This window comes from Cryptomeria japonica, chromosome 8 (genome assembly GCF_030272615.1).
Source record: "Cryptomeria japonica chromosome 8, Sugi_1.0, whole genome shotgun sequence".
Taxonomy (NCBI): domain Eukaryota; kingdom Viridiplantae; phylum Streptophyta; class Pinopsida; order Cupressales; family Cupressaceae; genus Cryptomeria; species Cryptomeria japonica.
The window spans coordinates 590,784,463-590,807,802 of NC_081412.1; the positions used below are offsets into that span (position 1 = coordinate 590,784,463).

The following is a 23,340-nucleotide window of genomic DNA, read 5'->3' on the forward strand; positions in this document are numbered from 1 at the left end:
TTCCCACCAAGGGTGACAACATCACATAGGGACTATACCTCAAATCAACACCATCAATTGAGCATCATAAGCATTACTACATTTGTAAGTTGATAAATAATAAATACATACATATCATAAGCATCAGAAGCATCACATGAAGTGTCATCATAAACATGTAATCCATCACATATGTATCATAAATCACCATCCATCACATAGGTAGTAAATAATCCACGTTCTATAAATAAACACAAAGTTCAAAAAATGTCACATGCATCATCATAAACATGTGATCCATCACATATGTATTTTAAATCAACATCCATCACATACCTAATAAACAATCCAATTTCCATAAATAAACACAGTTTAAAAAATGTCACATAAATAGTCACTCTCCCTATCTCCATCTCCATATTAAAAGGTGCATCATGAATTAATTATGTAATGGCATTAGAATTCAAAACATAATGAATTAATTATGTAAAAAAAATTCTATCAAGAAGTCAATATTAAATAGATAATATACTAATCGCATACCTCATACATTTCATTCTTCATCATCATGAACATCAAGGTCATCATCATCACCAACATCACCAACATAATCATCATCATCATCATCATCATCATCTTTGCCATCATCATCATCATCATCACCATCACCATCACCATCACCACCATCACCATCATCATCATCATCTTTGCCATCATCATCATCATCATCATCATCATCATCATCACCATCACCATCACCATCACCACCATCACCATCATCATCATCATCATCATCATCATCATCATCATCATCATCATCATCATCTTCATCACCATCACCACCATCATCATCATCATCATCATCATCATCATCATCATCATCATCATCATCATCATCTTCTTCTTCTTCTTCTTCTTCTTCTTCTTCTTCTTGTTCTTCTTTATCATCATTGAGAAACTGTCGATCGTGATCATCATCCACTTCATCTTCTACTTCTTCGGTATCTTCTTCTTCCATCACATTATACTTTATCGACCTTCCTCTTGGATCATGTCTAACAACAAATGACCAACCCGGTTTATGTGGAACCTTTGAGTAAAATACTTTCTCACATTGGCTTGGAATAACATAGGGCTCATCCCCAACTGGTTCAAATGACCTTGTATTTAGCATTATAAAACCATTATCATGTTCAATAACAGTTCTATCAGGATCATTTTTATTCAATCATAGCCTGTACCATTTGACGATGAACAAAACTAATTTGAAGGAATTAAAGTCACACTCAAGTATATCATCCAAAATGCCATAGTATCGATCTTGAGACTATTGAGGATGTATGTCATTTCTCGATGAAATATTTGTCACCTCAAAGACTGCAGTGATGCCAAAATCACAAGTTTTCTTCATTTCATCCAACTTTTTAATGCAAAATTTATGACCATTGCAGCACATAGCCTTGTGGTGTTTGACCTACAATATGTCAAAAATGTAAAATTTATTCCATTGTGAGTTGATAAACATATGGGTGATTAATAAATTTATACATACCTGTTTATCTCTTAAACCATATGCTAAATCAATTTCCCTTTGCGTAACATTGGAATCTCCATTACGATGAGCTTCTTTAACCAATGAAGCCACACCTTCCCATGTTAACGTGTGTCCAGAATGTTTACAAAGTTCAATCTATATCATCATCCAATCAAGATTGTTTGCAATATACAAATGTAGTGCTTCCCACTCTCAACCAACTGTACAAAAAATAAAAAGACGTCTTACAATCGATTTATTTTGAAGATTAAGAATTAATTAACTACAATAACATCTTATAATTACCTCTCACTTTCCTTAATCTATCTTTCCCCATCAAGTAATCCCCTTCGAATTTGTTAATGGTGTTGGGATCCCAAATGTGATCCACGTGGATCTTTGTTGCAAACTTAGGAAGATATTCAGAAATGTATACCATAGTCTGGTATACCATATATCCCTCCACCATAGAACCCCCAAGATGTTCTCTTTGTCGAACCAAAGCCTTCAAAAATTTCAAGTGCCTCTCAACCATCCACATTGACCTAGTGTGTATAGGTCCACACAATTCAATCTCCTCAACTTGGTGTATGAGGTAGTGTTCTTGTGCATTGAAAAAAGCTGGAGTTAGACACTTTTGCATTTCATACATTAAATGAGGAATTTTTCTCTTCCAATATTTTATATCATCTTTATGGATTTCTTTACATGACAACCACCTACAAGATATTCGAGACGCAAAAAAATATATTGCATAACAAGTAAAACAAATAGCAAATATAATATCTATACAACAAACTGAACAAATATCACTACTTACCTCATTTATTTTCCAAGATCATATATGAATTGCTTGACATTATTGTCGAAATCATCTGGGAGAGATAGAGGTAGAACGTACTGCAACAATTATTAAATTATCTTTTCATTTTTCGTAACATAATACAATGAAAAGTACACGTACGCGTAGTACTTAAATACATACTAAAAGCACAAGAACATGAATTACCTTAATGAAGGTATGCCAATCATGCGTTTTCATCCCTGGCCCAAATTCACTTTTCTTTGATATGAGATTGTTTATGTTGGCAGCAAATCCTGTGGGAAATCAAATTTTTCGTATGACTTCTTTTATAGCATTGCTTTGCTAGTTTGTTAATAACCAAGGAAGCTCACTTATATTGATATGGTCTCCATGGCTATTTGATTGTATGACATTTATCATTGCATGATTGGATTCTTGGATGTCACTACATATTTTGACAATTTTTTCTTTGTCACGCCTTCCATTCAATACTTTCCATACTGTCTCTATTATATTCTTTCCAATATGCATACTATTAAACAAATGGACAATTTGTAACTGCTCGTAGTAGGGCAACCTACTAAATTATCGGGGATAACTTTTTAGTCCCTTAGGAAGGTGGTCATTTATGCCTTCACGACCTTCATGATCATCAATCACATCATCAGTAAACAAAACAAAATAGAAAAGATGTTTTATGACAAACCAATAGATGGAATGACATTACCTTGATGATTAATTCTATTATATTCCAACTTCCACAGGTGAGGTGTCATTCTTCGTGGCTTTGATGTATTCTCTTCTTTCCTATTGAAAAGATGTTTATCAGTATTTCGATACTTATGATTTTTGTGGAGAAAGTGCCTATACTCATCAAACACTTGCTTTCCTAAACTTTTTGAATGAGGAGATTTCATCTTTGGACCACAAACAGGACATGCAAATTTTCCCTTTGTTTGAAGACCTACAAGATAATGTATAATTGGATTAAATATGATAATTTTTTGAATTATAATGTTCATGCACAACTTAAACACTATAACATACCACAAAAATTTGTTAGCCCTGGGGCATCGTGTATTGTCCATAGAAGCATTACATGGAATTGAAATTGTCTTTGTCCTATTGGTCTAGAGACGTCATACATAGTGACACCATTCCATAACTCCAACAACTTGTCGATAAGATGCTTGATATATACATTCATATCTTTAACTTGGTACTTACCTAATCGAATGAACAAAAACATTACATAATTATTATGACCATTTTACTGCAATATTTATAATTAAATTTAGATGACTATATTTAAATGATAAAATACCTAGAACAATCATTGCCAACATTATGTGCTCCCTCTTTATTGACATCCATGGAGGAATGTTATTGTTGATAACAAAAATAGGCCACACTAAGTAAACAGATCTCATCTCTCCAAATGGATTGACACCGTCCGCTACCAATGAAAGCCTGAGATTACAAGGTTCTTCTTTAAAGTGTGGCCACTTTTCCTCTATGTCCATAAATGCTGAACCATCCACAGGCATTCAAATAATGTCATCTCGACTTCTATTGCGTGCATGGTAATCCATAAATTGTGCCAAGCTAGTGCACTTGAATAATCGTTGCATAGTGGAATAATGAGAATATAGCGAAGAACCTTGCGAGGAATCCTTTTTGTTATTTGATCTGTTCGATATCTACTGATATGACATTTATGGCATTCAATTCGAAATTCATGTTGTTTGTGATATAAAATATGATCATTGGGACAAGCATCTATTTCTTGATACTCCATTCCAATATCTTTCATAACGGCAGATAATTCTCGGTATGAGTGAGGTAGAATATTTGATGGTGGTAACAAAACCTCACCGATCAATCTATAGCAAAAAAATATAATTTGTTAATATAAAGAATATTAATGGTACAACATGTTTCACAGTTTATTATGACATATATGACATACCTTAACATATGTGACATTGTTATGTTGGATAAACCATTCATAACCTTCAAGTTCACCAACAAAAATACAACGGAGAGAAGAGTTGCCTGCAAGCCTTCATAAAGGGCCTCAGATGCCTTCTCAAGTAGAGGGACATCATGAACAACATCAAGGTCATCTTCATCATCATGATCAGCTACGCGAGTACTAAATGAGTCATGGATCAATGTATTTGTACCATCATCTTCAATTGTGTTTTGTGGCTCATGATCGTCATCTTCCATGGGATCATTATCTTCAACTTTGATATTCACACCTCCATGTTCATCCACTTCAAAAACCATATTCTCTGGGTTGTGTTGATCCATACCATGTGCTCTGGGGTGCTCGACCTATATAAAATTGATAAACATAAATAAACCATGATCATGATCTCATCATCACGTGTTTTATTATGTATATAAATGGTTAAAACAATATAATGAAAAACTTACCAATGGATGATAATCATGTCCACCTTCAATGTGACCATGCAGCCTACAATGTTTCTTTGTTGTTTTGATTAGAAGTCTTCTAGTCTTTAACCCCTTACAAATTTTGCACGGACAATAACATTTTCCATCACCTTTTCTTTTCAAGTTAGACCACAATCTAGCAATTGTCTCCTTATTTTGTTGTTCGTTGATATTGTCTGACATGGTCTTTCTTCACAGGCAAGAAAATTGGGCTATAGAACTAGTTATATAGAAGTTGAAATATTAGTTATGAAATCATGTTTTAGTATAATATACCGAATCAAATTACTTGAAAATAGAAATTATCATCATTGAACCAAAACCATTTAACTCTTCTTTTTCATCTCAAAACATATCTAATGGCTTTGTGGTATGCAATCCTTGTATACTTAGATATTAAGTTGACTGATGTCTAATTGGGGTAATCCATGAGTGTGTAATGTGAATTCAGTATCCTAAACATTGGAGAGACCTTATCTGACTTGCCTAATCAATGTGGTTGCTGTCCTAATATGAAATACTGAGTTCTACCCTTGCCTCTGCATCAAACTTCTCACATCATGTTTCTTCAACAAAACACACTAATATGAACTGAGCCAACACCATGAGGATAGGGTCAAGTATCAATATGGAAACTAATCATAATATGTGAAGATGGGATTCACACATAAGTGTTGGCTTTCAACAATGCCACACTTCCAAAATTGTTAGTCTCAAGACTTGTCCTATTGGGTGAGCACTCATTGATGGCCACAAGGCCAAATCAATGTATGTAGGCTTTGAACTCCTAACTCTAGGCTAGGAGGACCGTACAGAAGGTCTATGAACACTCACTTGGTATTACAATAGAAAGATCCTTCCTCTAGAACTTTGTTTGTAATGCACACATCAATATTGGTAATAATTGTTATGATGGATGGTCTATTAGGACGGTAAATAAAATGCTTATTCTTTTTCCACCCTTTGAAACTACAACAAGGTATTTGTGGTATAGGTGTACCAAGGCAAACAAATTAAAATTATAAGACCTTTGAGACCAAGGAGGAGTTTCCAACATCAAACAAATTCAATTAAATCAATCATGAGATCCTAAAGCCAATAGTAGCTTTTGAAACTCAAAAAATGCAAAAGTTGTCAAATTGTCCTGAAAGTTGTAAAATGTTGTCAAATGTTGGATATTGGGTCAAAACACCCAAAAATGGATTTAGGAGGGTTTATATTCATCAAATATGCCAATAAGGATGAAAATCCAATAATTGTAGGTTTTATTCAAAAAGTTGTTAAGCATTTGCAAAAAATGTAAAATTCAAATTTTCAAGTTCCAACGGTTAGGAAGAATTAGGAGGGAAAAGCAAGTTTTAATTGTTTTAGTGTTAAACAAAATTTGTAACCAACCATATGGTGGTTGAAAAAACTTGGAGAGTCTATTTAAAGCCATAGACATGCTTTGTAAGGCAGATTGAATGCCAAGGAGTACGGACTGCTGTAGAAACTCAATGAAAATTCAGAATTTTGGAGTAATTTCTCATATTTTCTATTCTTTGTGAAGGTTTACTTTAAATTTGTTCATTCCATAACATTGTAAACATTCCACACCTCTATGGATGATTTGAGTTCATTATTCATTCTGAAATTCTGTTATAGGGCTAACTGTCATAACTTTCTAAGTATTTCCTTTGGTAGCTTTGACAAAATTCAATCATGGGGTCATTCCATGAATGTTGAAACCCGTTTCTCATGGGATGACTATTTTATAACATGTATAATACATTATAACAACTAAAATGTGCAATTGAGGGGTTTAGTGCAGGTGATCACCATTTGACAGAGTGAGAAGCCTAGTGAAGAGGCCCAATAGGGTGAAGGTTGGAGAGATCTACCTACATGAGGGGTAGTTTTTATGATTTGGAAATTGGTAAAACACCTATATAAAGGTGAATCAACAACCAATTTGATCCAGGAGTGAGTGGACATGGGAGATTGGAGAAACCCTAGATTTTAGAGCTTTTTGATGAAAATTTGGGGCTTTTGGGGATAGAGGCCTCACAAACTGAAATTGATTGTGGATTCCTTCATCATTTGATATTTAGAAAGATTGTTTTAAGGTTAGAAGTACCCTGAAGCAATATTTCTTGTAGTTGCTTTGTTAATCCACCATTCTAGTTGCTTGAAAATGAAGGACAGTCTAAAAATAGCAGATACTTTCCAAAACAACTTGCTAAATTCTCTAACTATATTATAGAAAAGCCAAAAGGGTATCCAAAAATATATTTTATTTGTCTTGTGTCTTGGAAGTTTGTAGATTTATCATTAAATTTCTCTCGCGGTAGGGCTAATAGGGGCTCTAGGGCTAGTAGGAGGAAATTGGGGTTTGGGCATTTGGGTATTGAATAGAAGGCCAAAACTAGTTCAAACCTTTCTACAAGAAATGCAAAAGTTGTCATGGAAATATGACAACTTTTTTCCCAATGGACCTCAAACTTTCACAATTAGGTCTCTATTTGCTGTTAGAATGTGATCTATGACTAAGTATTAGAGGATCTTACTAACTTGGGTATCATACTTTTATGTGTCTCTGACATGACTCCTAGTAACTATATAAGGATCTTACTAATCCTAGATCTATGCCTTGTCTTTTTGATATGGTTCCTAGTGAGAATATATGAATCTTACTAGTTCTAAATGTCATAACTTTGTGTTTTGTATGCTCCATGTGTGTCACCAATGTTACTCATATTACTCACTTTGTACTTCCCTTTTATCTCAATATTGTAGATTGACAATATCATAAGTCTTGGGAGCTACCACCTCTCCAAACTTATAGACATCTTGACTCTTCAATATCTTGGTGAAAGAATATTTGGTTTCTCCATATTTTCCAAAGAGTAAATGAGTAGAATTTCATACTCTTCCTAAGAGGGGGATAAATATTGTATCATAAGTTGTATCTCTCTAAAAATATACACTAAGTTTCGACTCAATTTAAGTGGTTGTGCCTTATTTATGCCTAATTTTACTTAGGTTTGACAAAGTTTCCATAAATTTGGTTCGTTCCCTTATTCATGATGTTCCTCATGGCTCATTTTTATAGGACTAGTGTCTTGAGAACCCTTATTCATGGAAATTGGACCTAAAATTTGAAAGATGAATGGTGGATTCACAAATAGTAGGAATTTCCTCTCCAAATTTGGACTTTTGCAAAAGTTCAATTTGAAAAGGTGCAAGGACCATCCATATAAGGTCCATCTTGAAAATTAAATGATAATACCATCCATGCATATTAAATGATATAGTCAAGTAATAAAGAAGGAAAACCATTTCCTGAAGTTGTTAAATGATTTTAAAGATGCACAATAGTCCACTAAATGCAATTCACTAAAAAAGAAAACAAAGTATGCTACAAGATTGTGGGTAAGATGCAAGGAATGAAGTTAAATAGACAAAGAAAAACCATGAATATTACCAAGTCAAAAGGAGTAGCTATGACCTCTTAGGTGTTTTTTCACTTGCATAAATTAGACTTCTTAAGGATAGAAACACATGTAGATAGTAGTATGAAGTCTTTTTGATGATTTTTTAAGTAGTTGAAGGAATGGCTTATTTTAGTTATATCTAACCCAAGACAATTTCAACTCAAAGTAAGGAATAAAACCATATGTCCTATAAGTTTGGGAAGCTAATTGAGTAACTTGATAAGGTAGAGCATGACTATAGGGTAGTCTTGAGACTCTTTTAACTTGATTAGAACATGTACGAAGTATCTAGGAGCTTACAAAGCCAATTCAACCATATTTCAAGTGAAAATGCAACAAAAGGAGTAAAAGCTTTGAATACACCTCAAAAACCACTTTGGTAGCCAAGTAGGTGGAAATAGTCTTTTCCAACATTTTTTTTCTTCATAGATGCAGCCCTATATTCTCTTTATTATTTGAGATGAGAAATACATTGTTGGTGGTTCCGTTATTACCCAGTGTAGTATCGATCTGATCTTGATACTTTCATAAAAGGAGTTACTATCCTAAGTGCCTGATACTGTCACAAAAACTGAGTGTTGTAGCAGTGAGTCTTCCTTTGACCTTTGGGTGGTTGGGAGGGTAAAGACCCATGGTGGTATATGTTTAGTGGTTCTTGTAAGAGTATCTGAAAGTACATTGGTTTTTGGATATCTAGTACATTTTGTGAGTTGAGTACTAGGGGGGATTAGAAGACCCAGTTGAAGGAGGATTTGTGTGAATAAGGGTTGAGGGTGTTGGTGGTGATTGAATGTTGGAGAGTTGGATTGTGACTTAGACATGTTTATTTGTCCTATTTGAGTGTGATTCAATGGTTGGGTGAGGGTTGGTCAGTATGGGTGTGTTTTGGGTTATTGAATCCTTTTGAGTAACTTGTGGCCTTGTGACGGGTCTTGTGAGTAAGTGAAGGGTTGACACCTAATTGATTAGGTGAGTTGGGAGAAATATCTCCCTTGTTGGTTGAGTTTATTGGATTCTTTGCATCAACATGCCTTTTTTCTATCAATCCATTCAAACTTCCACCCAAAGATTCAATCTTGTCATAGTTCAAAATAAATTTCCTTGTTGTCCTTACTATCTTGCATCAACTTTCATATCACTAGGTAGTCTTTTGCTTAGAACTATCATCTTTCATGGTGGGATACCATCTCAGTCCCTTGAGTTAAGTTATCTTACCTTTAGAATTTATCATTTCCTAATCAAGTTGTTCAAGGGGAAAATGTCACTAATCAACTTGAAATGTCAATTTCTCAATCTACCTAAGGTAAAAGGTTAAAATAAATTGCAAAAGATAGAACAAGGCTATGAGAAAATGAATCATCAGTATTACCTAAATCCACATTATCAACAAAATCTAGAAATAACCTTGTATGTAAATAATTTATCATGCCAAAATTGCCAATTCAAACATGAAAATGAGACCAAGGAAAGCTCTAGAACAACTACTACTATTCATTCACATGTTCCTTATTAACCTCAATCACCATGAAAGATGCACAAATTGATTATAACAAAGAAGATGTTTCATAAATGTAAATATTAATTCAGGACTAAGGAAAATGAAAGAAATAAAAGAATACCAAGCAATCAAAAAAGACTACCAATATCATTGCAAACTATGAACTTCATTTCCATTAATTCTTCAAAATATACTAGCAAAGCACAAGTATTCAATCTACTGCCTATTGCTAAATGTCTTTTGAAAGAAAACACACTAATGAGTGTTACTAAACTTGGACATTAAATAATCAATTATTAGACCCTCAAAATGAATTTTGAAATTACATTTATAGGGAAACTTTTTCCTCAAAATTAGAGATTAAATTCCACCCAAAACCTTATCAAACTAAGAGGTACAATCAACACACAAGATACTAGCCTATAACTGAATTAAGAACTATAAGTTGACTCATGAAAATGAAATATAAGTCAGAAGGAACTTAGAATATGGAGTCAAAGAAGAATGGAGAACAAGAAAAAGAGGATCTATCTAGGCCCCCACCCCCAAGATGACTCCAAAAATTTTAAACTTAGGTGCACAAGCAACAAGATGAAGAACAAAGGCCAAAGTAGGTTGTAACTACCATGGACTTGTCCATCCAAAGTGATGAGAATCTAGATGTTTCTAAGTGGCTACAATTCAACTTTGAAAGGATAAAGAAGAGAGTATTGAAGAAAGTAAGTTTGCAAAATATGATCGTTGAGGTTGAGGCCGCAAGGAAGCCAAAGAAGGAAATGACTTTGTATGCCACCTAAAACTATGCAAAAGGAGAGATAGTTGCCAATACCCTAAAATAGAGAAGATTTAGTAAAAACTGCCAATACCCTAAACTAGGATAACCTGAGACAGTAAGAAAATGGTTCGGGGGTCATATAGACTAGCTTTATACTATATGTTAATTACAAAGTGATAAGTTGTGTGGTTGGAGATTTTCAGTCCACCCCTTCTAGGTTAGGATTGTGCTGAACCGAACACAATTGTATCTCCCTAGGGCTTCCAGGTCAGGTGTGTTAGGCTGGCTGGCAAGAGAAAGAAAGGCTTTCTCGAACAACAATGAATGAAGGTTGCAAATCACTTGAATAATATTCATTCCCATTGTTTTCTTGTGTGTTGGTTTGATCTCCATCGATTTAGCAGCCAGAGGAAGACACCATCCTATATATTAGCTCGTATAATAGTGAACAATCAACATGTATATGGGAGGAAGGGATTGCTGCGACAAAATTGAACACTCGCTCCTCAATCACAATTCTATGGTTTTACGAGGAGTGGATTCCTATAGGGTATTACGCATTCAAGGAACCACACCTTTGACTAGGAGCCATCTGGCCTGAGATTGGATAATCAATATGATTATGAGATTGACCAATTTGCATTAAAAACTAGGGCAATTAACCGCAACATGTCTCATTCCCTAACATCTTTTGCATAAAAAAGGAATCTCTCATACTCCAAGAGTTGCTTCCACAATTGGTCAATATCCCACAATAATGCATACATAGCTAGCATGTATAAAAGAAAGCAAAAGTTGTAGAATCTCTTGAATGGTATATTTTTTGCAACACAAAATTAAGGTGAAGAATCTACCTCTTGCACAGGATTGCAAGCAATGCACAAATTCCTTCGACGCGGGTTTGATGTTGTTGGGGGTTGAAGTCACCATGGACGCCTACACAGGATTGCAATGCACAAATGAATTGCCCTCTTCTTTTTATTTTAAGTAATGGCCATTGTTGTCGGAATTACGACGAACTCGAGCACTTTTTTGAAAAAAAAAAATTCATTGCTAATGCCTTCTTCATTGAAACCAAATGGAAAATTTCTGTTGGAATTATGACGAATTTGGGCATTTTTTCAAAAAAAATCAAATTTTGTCACAATATACCTTCTCCGTCAGAAACCTCAGTCGGAAACCTCAGTCAAAAATCTAGTCCAAATGTATTAGTGTCTTTTTCCAAAATATCAATCTAGCGGGTTTGAAGTTAGTTCTAGCGGGTTTGTGGTCTATTACAATAGGTTTCTAGTCTTGTATTAGCAGGAATGCTATCAACTTTGAGCAAGAATTGACATACTTAGCGCAGTCACTATCATTTTCTGAACTAGCAGGTTTGCATCTCAAACCAGCGGGTTTTCTCTTTGTTCTAGCGGGTTTTCTCTTTGTTCAAGCGAGTTTGCTCTAGCTATTTTTGAGTCCTATTCTAGTGGGTTTGAGTTTTTGGTGCCTTTATGTTATCCAAACATTTTTTAGTCTTGCCTATCTTGTTCTAGCAGGTTTGGACCCTTGTCCTAGCGAGTTTTCTTCATCTTGTCCTCTTTGGTTAGTTTGGCCTTGTTATGCTATCGGATTTTTTCTTTGCTGATTTGCAATCTTACATTTCCCCAACAGTTAGAGTCTACCTTTGGTGATCCCAGTCTTAGACATCATTATATTGCCATTATGTTGTCTGTATTGCTTTATACACTTCTTGATATCTTGGCAGTTTGCATCTATCTTTTATGGTCTTGGTCTTAGACATTGTTATGTTGTCTTTATACTATCCACATTGCATTAGACATTTCTTGATCTTTTAGTAGTTACAACTTATCTTTCATGGTCTTGTCCTTAGAAGTCATAGCATTGTTGTTATGTTGTTCGTTGTCTTAGAAATTGCTTGATCTACCAACTTTCAGGATCTATCTTTTTATGATCTTAGTCTTTTGATGATGTTTATGATGTTGTTATGTTGTCTGCATTATGGTAGAAATCTTTGGATTATTAATATTTGATATCTTTATAAGTGCGTTTCTCTGGTCCTAGATGTCATTGGTCTAGTCATTATGATGTCCATGAGTCTCGAGATTCTAGTTCAATTAGTATCCTTTGGTTCTTGGCTTTGTGCAATGTTCGGTCATTATGTCCCTTTTGTGTCTAGATGTTGACAATTTTTAGATAGATCACTTTATGTCTCATATCTCCTAGCATCAGGATTATCGTCCATCATCATATCTTGTCTCCCAATTCGCATCATCATTTCCTTCTTCCTACGTCAGAGGTTGAACAACAAATATTCAAAATTGAACATAAAACTTCATCCTATTCCCAACTTCCTCAAAGTTAGACCTCATCTCATTCTGAGCTTTAGTCTATCATTCATCTTCATCTTTCATCTCCCCAATTCATCACCTAATCATCATGTCACAATTCTATTATGATGAGTTTGGTCGCCCTTCATTTTCTTCAACTTCACCCTATGTTGATGATGATGAGGGTATGGTTGATCAACCTGATGACACATATATCCAAGTAATCCCTCAATTCTACTATGATGAGTATGGCCATCCCTCATTTTCTTCCACTTCACCCTATGCCAATGATGATGAGGGTATGGTTGATCAACCCGATGAGACAAATCTCCAGGTCACGTCACAATCTTATCTCACTTCTCCATCCAATTCTAATCTCCCATGTTATCTAACTTCTCCATCTAGTTCTAATCTCCTACCTTATCTAAATTCTCCATCTAGTTCTAATCTCCCATCTTATCTAAATTTTCCATCCAGTTCTAGTCCTCTATCTTATCTAAATTCTCCATCTTATCTAAATTCTCCATCCAATTCTAATCTTCCATCCTATCTCAATTATCCATTTAATCCTAATCTGACATTATTTGTCACACAAGTTGTGACTGGGCCATGAATTACACAATATCGTTGTCATCTATGCCCCCATCTGTCCAATCAGTTCCACAAGTGGTCAGTGCTCCACAATATCAATCCCAAGTAACATCACAACCTATTGTTTCAAAACCACAATTCAGTTATCTATAGGCACTGCCTTCACGCATTATTATGATGAACATTCATGAACAAGAACATGGCACTAGTCGTAATCCTCCATCTCACATCAATCCTCCACCATCCACTTCCTCCTATCTTAGTCCACCATCCACTGTATCTTATCTCAATCCACTAGCTTCCTTTCCAACTCCTGCACATATCATCCCTCTCCCACCTCCTAACACCAACAAAAAACCTTCCATCCATCGAGATTCTTCCATCGCAATCCTCATCACCTACTCCTACTGTCATCCAAACTCAGTCTGATGAATCTCCCATCCTTCCATCCTTCCATCCATTCCATCTCTCCAAGCTAAAGAATCTCCCCTCCCATCCACTCCATTTCTCCCATACACAGAACGTCTCATCCTTCCATTCTTTCCATCTATCCTAGTCGTAGAACCTCTCGTCCTCCCATCTACCCTAGTTGAGGAACTCCCCATCCTTTCATTGGCTCCAGCTATCCCATTTGATGAATATTTCATCCTTCCATCCACTCCATCTACCCAAGTCATTGAATCTTCCATCATTCCATCCATTCCACTTGAAGAGTCTACCCACTTACCTCTCGTCACACCATCCACACCAATCCCATTATTCCAAGATCTTGTTCCAAAGCATGTTCAAAAAATTATTGATCTCCAAGTCAAGATCCTACTATTCCATCTCCAGATCCCTTATCATCCCCGCTTCCACATCAAGACCCACCCATCCCATATACTTCACCTCTCAATCCTCCATTTCCTCCTATCCAAACCATCCCACCACCATCACATTATCCCCTTGGTTCACTTACATTCATCCATGGAAGTTCGTTCACAGAAAAAGATAATCTCATATGCATCACCCATCCTCCTCCATCAAATAAAGGACTCACATCTTGTTAGCCAAAAAATAAGTATCCTAGTTTAAATAAAATGCTCAAAAAATTGAACTATCAAGGCAAAGGTTTAGGCCTACATGAGCAAGGTGCCTTGGAGCCCATCCATGTCAAAGAACATCCAAGATCTCATGGCCTTGGTTACACATTCCATGGCATTTCAAATAAAAATGTTGGTGCAACTAATACAAAATCTAAGTATGCTTCCAAATACCCCATTACATCTCCCCATCCTTCCTCCAAATCATTTATCACCATCCCTCCTCTTCCATCATATAAAGATAAACCAACCATCCATCTTCCTCCATCCTCTAAATCCATTTTGGGTCCCTATATCCAAAAATCCACCTTCATATATCCCCCACATGAAAAAATCCATTTTGGGCCATTATACCCCAAAATCCCATCCTCCATCTTTTCTTACCCGTCCCTCCATGTACAAATCTGCTATATCCATCACCCATCATGAACATCCTATTCCTTTCATTCCTAATCAGGATCAATGAAGGTACATGTCCTCACATTCCATTCAACATCCTACATCCATCAATTCATCCATAATTCCTCCAATTGCTACACCTTTGCACACTCCTTCCAAGGCTACTAGCAAAAATTTGGATGCCAAATCAAAAATATATAAAGCTAAATATACACATCAATATAAAGATGATCATGTCCACTCAAAAAGACATGTTTCAATAGTTTAAAAGTTGATGTACAAAAATGCAATGAATCCCAAAGGCCACAAAGGCCCATTAACACAAAAGAAAAAACAATGTGGATTCCAAAGAAAAAAGAAGCAATGCATCCAAAGGAAAAATCTCTAATGACATCCAAAGTTGCTAGTCCACAAGATAAAAATGCTTCCCCTCTATCCCCTAAATCTATTTTGGGTCCCTATGTCCTAAAGATACCTATCATAATGCCTCCATCATATTCACATGATACGTCCATCTCTCCTCCACTCATCCCACATTCTTCACAACATGTGCCAATATTGGTCCTGATAATGTCCCCCCATGCTCACTTTCCCTCCTTCCATCCAAAAACTTGCCGCTACCATATCCCTTACATTCCCCATCAAAACCATCTAATCCAAGCCAAGCATAGTCCACTCTTTCCTAATAAAGTTGTGCCAACATCCAATGATCACTCCAAATGGGCTCCTAATACCTTGATATGAAACTTTATGCTTGATTCCTCCATCTTTCTCCCTTATCACCTATCTTCCAAATCCATTTATCCCCATCCATCTCTATCCATGAATTTCCTCCCAAAATTAAAAAAAAAAAATCAAAATTCCAAAAAAAAGTAAAGAGAAACAAATTCGTCCATTGGTGAAAACTTGGCAAACAGGTGCCTTGGACAAGTACCATGATGAAAACTAGGTAAACATCCATCATGCATAATTCCCTTCATGATTTTTCTCTCCATGCTTGGGGTCAAGTTCTTCTGGACATTTAGCTATTTCATCCTTCGTTTCCATTTTCCTACCATACCCATCATATCTAATACATTTTACTTTCTCCATCCTCCCTTAGATCTTGATAAAAAGAAAAGGCCATTGTGTATACATTCTTTGGACACCTCTTGGCTTCCACTTCCCTATCACACCTTTTCTTAATACTCCTTATCTACCCATCACCCTATTTTCCATTCATTTCCCTTAGGATGCCTATCCTTCAATCAATTATCTTATCCTATCAATCCATCCACCAATCCTTTTCCTTCATCTACCAATCCTTATCTTCTAGTTCCTCCATGCCTCCATCTTATCATGTCCATCCATCCACCAATTCCTCATCTCCCTGTTCCTCCATCTCTTCATCCATCACTTGGTTCATCATCTACCTCCATCTAGCTATCCTTCACCCTTTTGTATCTAGGCCAAATCCTTTTCATCCTATCCCCCATCCTTTCATTCCCTCCATCTGCATTTTTCATAGTCTTTGCATCTTTTCAACGTGGTATCTCATGGTACCTGCGTTCCCTTGATCCTTTTACTCCTCGCAGTCTGTCAACTCATGCAAATCCTATCAATCTTCCTCAATTATCTATTCCAATCCATCCAATCATCCAATCACATCCTTGGTTGTGTTCTCAAGCTATGATCATAGTCTCATCATAATCATCGAAATGCATCTTTACTAATCATCATCATCGGTCTCTCTTCTCTTCTTCTTTTCCCCCCTTTCTTTTTGGTGCTTCGCACACAGGGTTGTGTCCCTACTAGCGAGGTTGATTTCCAATTGGAGGGGTTGCGCCCTCGCATTAGCAGGATGCACCCCTGCATGAGGGTTTCTCCCTCGCTCCCACTGGGATGCACCCTCATATGAGCGGAGTTGCACCCTCACGCCCATGGGATGCACCCCCACGGGAATCCCCACGAATACAGTCAGACAATGTACAACTAGTGATCATCACACATACACATAATCAAAAGTTAGGGTTAGCACTACTAAGCATCATCAAGGCATAAACAATGTAATCCATCTAACACCTATGAATGCATGTAAAACCATCAAATCATGTAATCATGAAGATAACATCATCATTAAATAGTATGAATCCACATGGTATCTATCATCATACTAATCAACTGAAACATAAAAAGTATCATATCCTAATCATGAACATGATCCATAGCATAAAATAAAGGTCTAAGTATGTCTATCAAAATGAAATATATGTCCGATCAAGGTTTGACACTACATATACATATATATGTATATGTATATGTATATGTATATACATATATACATATATATAGATATATATGTATATATATACATATATACATATACATATATATACATATATATGTATATATATGTATATATGTATATTCATATACATATATGTATGTATATATGTATATACATATACATACACACACACACACACACATATATATATATATATACATATATACATATAGATATACATACATACATATATATATACATACATACATATATATAGACACACACATATATATATATATACATATATATATATATACATATGTATGTATATATACATGTATCCACATACATATATATATGTATATATATATATACATATATACATATACATATATACATATATATACATACAGATGTATATATATGTACATATATATACATGTATATACATGTACATGTATATACATGTATACATGTATATATGTATATACATATATACATGTATAACATGTATATACATGTACATGTATATACATGTATATACATGTACATGTATATACATGTATATACATGTACATGTATATACATGTATATACATGTACATGTATATACATCTGTATGTATATATGTATGTATATAAATGTATATATGTATCTATATATATGTACATATATATATATATATATATATATATGTATATATATGTACATATGTATATGTATATATATGTACATATGTATGTGGATACATACATACATATATATATATATGTATGTATGTATGTATGTCTCTCTCTATATATGTATATGTATATGTATATACATACATACATATATATATATATACACATATATACACACATACATACTTAAATATATATATATATATACATACCTATATATATATGTATATATATACATATATGTATATATATACATATATGTATATATATGTATGTATATATACATATATGTATATATATATACATATATATATTTATGTATATATATACATATATATATACATATATGTATATATACATACATATATATATATGTATGTATATATACATACATATAAATACATACGTGCACGCACACACACACACACACATAAAAGAGAGAAAAGAAAGAAAAAAATCTTGAGTAAAAGCAAGGACAAAGAGTAGACAAGCAAATAGGGGGCCAAGGGCTAGAGCCAGAGCCCAAAGGATGAATGAACAAGATTATGAATATATATACATGAATATATATAATCACAAAACCGTTTGCTTAAAGAATGATTAACCCAAAGGCCGGACCGTCTGTATCAGTATATAGATCCATATATATATATATGCATAAATCTGAGCATACATCCAATCCAAAGAAGGCTAGCAGTTAAATTTGAGACGAGAGGGACAAAATATTAAGCATTAAACAACTAACAAAACTGCTAAGCTTAAGAGAGCATTAACAAAGCAACCCATACGTTTATAATGCCTTCATCAAAACTCAAAGCAAAAGTTGTCATTAGGTATCAAAGTTACCCTATATGAGCCAAGAGAGATGATATAGTTTAGAGTATACCAAGAGAGAATAAAAAAACTACCTTGAAGAGAGAAAGCATGCCCTAGGATTCAGGAGAGGTTGGACTCCTTTTCATTTGATCCTTGCTTACCAATGGTCCTAGACTACCAGAGGATTCTCCTGGCCTAAGTGCAGAAGCAGAGGGAATCTCTATGTCGTCAGGCACTACTTCAATGTCTTCCACCTCCAAATAGTTTGCAAGACATCTATTACAAGTCGGTTTTTTAACATGCAAAAGCCACATAAGGAAGAAGAAATTACCCTACCTTATCGGTTTATAAGCCACAAAGGCAACCTCATCTTCTATTTCCAAGATTGGATATCTTGGCACAGGTTTGTTCTTCCACATAAACTTGTCATAGTGTTTTGGCTTAGGGATAGTTAAATAATCATCCACATTGATGACAACCATATTGAATTTGCCCAGCAAGTCCTTCTTAAAAACACTTTGTCATAATTTCAAAGAAACCTCCCTATCCTTCTCAAAGTGCATGGCCACCACAAGAAACATCACAACTATGTCAGAATCATTTGTGGTTTGGTCTTCATTCTTAATATATTATTCCCCTAATGTTTTCTTAACTGCCCAAATAACCAAGACATTAGGGAAGACAAGAATACCTTTCAATCTGTCCTCTTTGACTTCCCCTGTAAATGCCATTTGTCTCTTAAGCCCTACTAGCCTCAACAGTGTGTCCATGATGCTCTTAGGTCACATAGAACAACAAACAACCCAATTTACATAGAAGGAACTGACTACTTTATAAAGAAGATGATGGTAAGCCACTACTTAAGAAATTGTGCATAGAAATCTGTCGTAAATGATAGCTCAAAAGTGTCAGTGAAGGAAGAATGAAAGGTCATGATGCATAGATAATGCTGAGAGCCGGTCTCTGAGATCAAGGTGTCATACTCTGTGAAGTGTACCTGTACCTGCAAACACAATGCACTCAATAAATCATTACAAGCAATGGTTAGTGAATTAAATCAAAGAAAGACAAAACCATAGCTAAGCGATCTATCGCCTCCTAGTAAATGCAAGTATGAATTTTTCTCTCAAATCTTGGTATGCAAACTCCAATGACTTGACTACACTTAAATGGAGGATTTAAATGATGAATATGCATGATCTAGCATGATAATATGATTAAGCTATATGATTATATGATTATGCTAAGAAATAAGCTAAGATTTAAGCTAAAATAAACATGATAACATTGCTAAAATGATAAACTAGAAGCTAGATGCTTATAGTAACAATGCATGAATGCAAATGAGATGGATATGAATGATGGATCCTTTGAGCTTCAAAATGGGGTCTATTTATAGGATTTCCCAAGGTCAAGGGTGATGTGGCATGAATCAACGGTTGAGATTTGATTTGAAGATATCAAGGGTTAAATTGGAGGTGGGTTGAGAAGAGGTTGGATGAAAGGGGACAATTGGTGGGAGGTAAGAAAAGGGGTTGGTTGGAAGGGAACACTTGGTGACAAGTGTCAAGGAGCTTTTCTCATGAGAGGGCAAAGTGTCCAAGGAAAGGGAACATGGTGGTTAGGATGTGCAAGCTAGGATGGGGTTAAGCAAACCCGGGGTTAGATGGAATGGGTTAGGTTTAGGAGTGGTTAGGTTAGGTGGTTAAATGTTAGGAGAATTTGAATTTAAAAATTTAAATAATAGGAAAAAGGCTAATTAATTTCAGCAACTCATGAATTTGATTTGTTTTAATTAATTATATGATTTTAGAAGAAATGAATTTGGTGGGGGGAATTAATTAATTTTAATTAATTAATTAAAGGGGATTATTGAAATGAACCTATTAAGTAAATCCTTAGATTTATTAATAAGAAGATGAATGGGGGAATTTAATCAAATTTCTAATGAATTCAATTAAAGTGGGAAGGAGGATTAATTACATAATTGCTTATTCAATTAATTATCTTCAGATCATTTTTAGGTGTATACATTTTGCCCCTCTTTGAAGTTAAGTGTGATGACATGTTGATTCAAAGAATAATTTTGTTTTGATATTGATATTGATTTGATAGGATGCCCCAGATCTTGATTGATAAATTGCGGTATGATTATGCCCCCTCAGGAGATCAATTGAGATAATTTATTTGTTGGAGTGATTGGATGATTGCGGAATTGATGTCTCAATTAGAAAAGATTTGATTCTACGACATTGATTGATGCAAGTGCGAGTTCTTTGATCACGATGATTAAGGTTTGATAAATCTTGATTGAAAAGATAAGATTGATTTGATTTGATAAGGTCTAGATTTAGTTTGGTTTCAGGAAAGATATATCCCGTATAAGACAAAGATGATCAGAAGCATCTAGTTTCAGGAATGATATATCCTGTATAAGAATTCATCAAAAGCGTCTAGTTTCAGGAAAGATATATCCTGTATAAGACATGATAAAATAAATCAGATGCGATCAATTGATATAATGGATAAAGTTGATTGGATAAAGAACTGACATTTTGTTGATATCAGGTTGCTGAATTGATTTAGATATGCTGATGTTGGTGCGTTTGAGGGGGTAGCATAAGATTTTCGTTGGGTTGACGATATCTGGAGAGAGATGAGTCATGATTCTGATTGTGTATACACTTATGATAATATATTGATGATTCCTATGATAGATTTGACCTTGGATAAAAGGAGCTTTTGTGATCCCATGCAAGAATGAAATGCAAGCTAAATGCCAATGCCAATGCTAATGAAATGCAAAGCTATGATTAGACCAGTCAATGGGTTATTGCTTTTTGTTGTCATCACTGAGCTTTTGAAATGTGGGAAGTGATTGCAAACATCAATGTTATAATTAAACCATGATGACCTGAGCACTATTTTCCTGGTTTTTGATATTGCAAGTTCGTACAAGCATTGAGGTATAATTAAACCAAGATGACTTGAGTGTTGCTTGCGTAAAACGGACAGTATTAACCATTGGTATATGCAAATCAAAAATGTCTTTGATGATACGCCAATGATCATGTCCTAAGACAAATTTACACCTACTAATGATTAATTTACCTACAAATTTTCACCTACTAAGGGGTTCAGCAATGTTTGTAAATTGCCTTCAAAAGAAATTTTTGATAGTTGCTTTTTGGTGATGGTTGTTTTGTTGAGCCGCTACTAAGTGAGTAGATAAATTGAAAAATGGTTGTTTTGGTTTTACATTGTTGTTGTCTACCATTCCATCATTGACGATATTTCAATTTCTATTCCAAAACTTTGTTTTATTATTGTGATTATTGTTATTCTTGTTGTTGTTAGGAGGATGGACTCCTTCTTTATATATTTTCAATTCACCTTTCTTTATCATGGCTTCCTCCATTATGATTCCATTATCAATCATTTTTTTGAAGCTTTGATTTCCTTGCATTTTTAAATAATAACTCATTTGATCATTTAAGTTGTTGATAAATATGTCTATTTTTTCATATTCTAGCACTGTACGAGGATATCGTGAGGCTAACCATCTCCATCGTTGTAAGAATGTCATGAAAGCTTCTCCATCTTTTTGTTTGGCATTACATAGGTCTATCATTGTTATTTCATGTTGTATGTTGTAAGAGTATTGTGAAACAAACTTATCCACCAATTCTGAGAATGATCTGATTCTAGGTGAAAGTTTGGAGAACCATTCCATAGCTAGTCCAGTTAAGCTTTTCAGAAATAATCTCATCAAGTAGGTATCCTCATGTGCAAACTACATACTCATTGTGCAAAATTCTCATACGTGCTCTAGAGGGTCAGTGCTTCCATCATATTTTTCATATCTAGGAGTTTCACAACCTATAGGAAATGGTATCATGTTTAGATTTCTATCGAATGGATAAGGACATATTTCTTGAACTGAATATCTTCTAACATTTCCTCTTTGCATATCTTGAATTTGTGTTTGCATTGTTCGTAGTTGTTGTGTGAGAGTTCTGATAGGATTATCAACATGATTTGTTCTCACATAACCATGATTTTGCATTCTAGGAGGATCTGGATCTCCTCTTGTTTCATCTCTAGTCCTTGTATCTTTGTTAGATTGAATGTTATCAGAATTTCTACTTCATCTCTTTTGGGAACGTAAGTTTCTTCATTGGTTTTGGTGTTATCAAGAATTGATGTGTTATTCATTTTGAGACCAAAAATATCCTCATATTGTTCATTAGTAGGGGGAGGATCACTTTTCTTTTGTGTTAATTTGTTCACATCAGAGTCTTGGGGTAGTGTAGCACCAGATTTTGCTAACATTAGGAAATATTTTTCTTTTTCCTCCTCCAAGAATTTCTGCATAAATTTGTCAAATTGGGGATCTTTCTTGATGTCTCTGATATTTTATTCTATTATTTCTCCTTCAACTTGTATTTCATCTTCATGCTCCATGTTTCTATGATCTTCAGTTATTTCTAATGTTTTGATTTTTGTCTCTACAATTTTTTGTCTCTGAGCCCTAGTTAAAACGGGCATACACGTGTGTTAGATATTGTGCTAGGATTTGATTGTCTAAAAAGTTGTTTTGATAAGGGATCAGCTATCAAGGTAAATACGATAGAGTGATATGACACT

At 34.7% G+C, this 23,340-nt stretch overlaps 1 protein-coding gene across 1 annotated transcript in view; it reads left to right on the plus strand.

Annotated features, from left to right (window-relative positions):
• LOC131049301 (receptor like protein 23-like) overlaps positions 1-23,340 on the plus strand; it is a 69,290-nt gene that overhangs the window by 7,918 nt on the left and 38,032 nt on the right. The window lies entirely within an intron of this gene.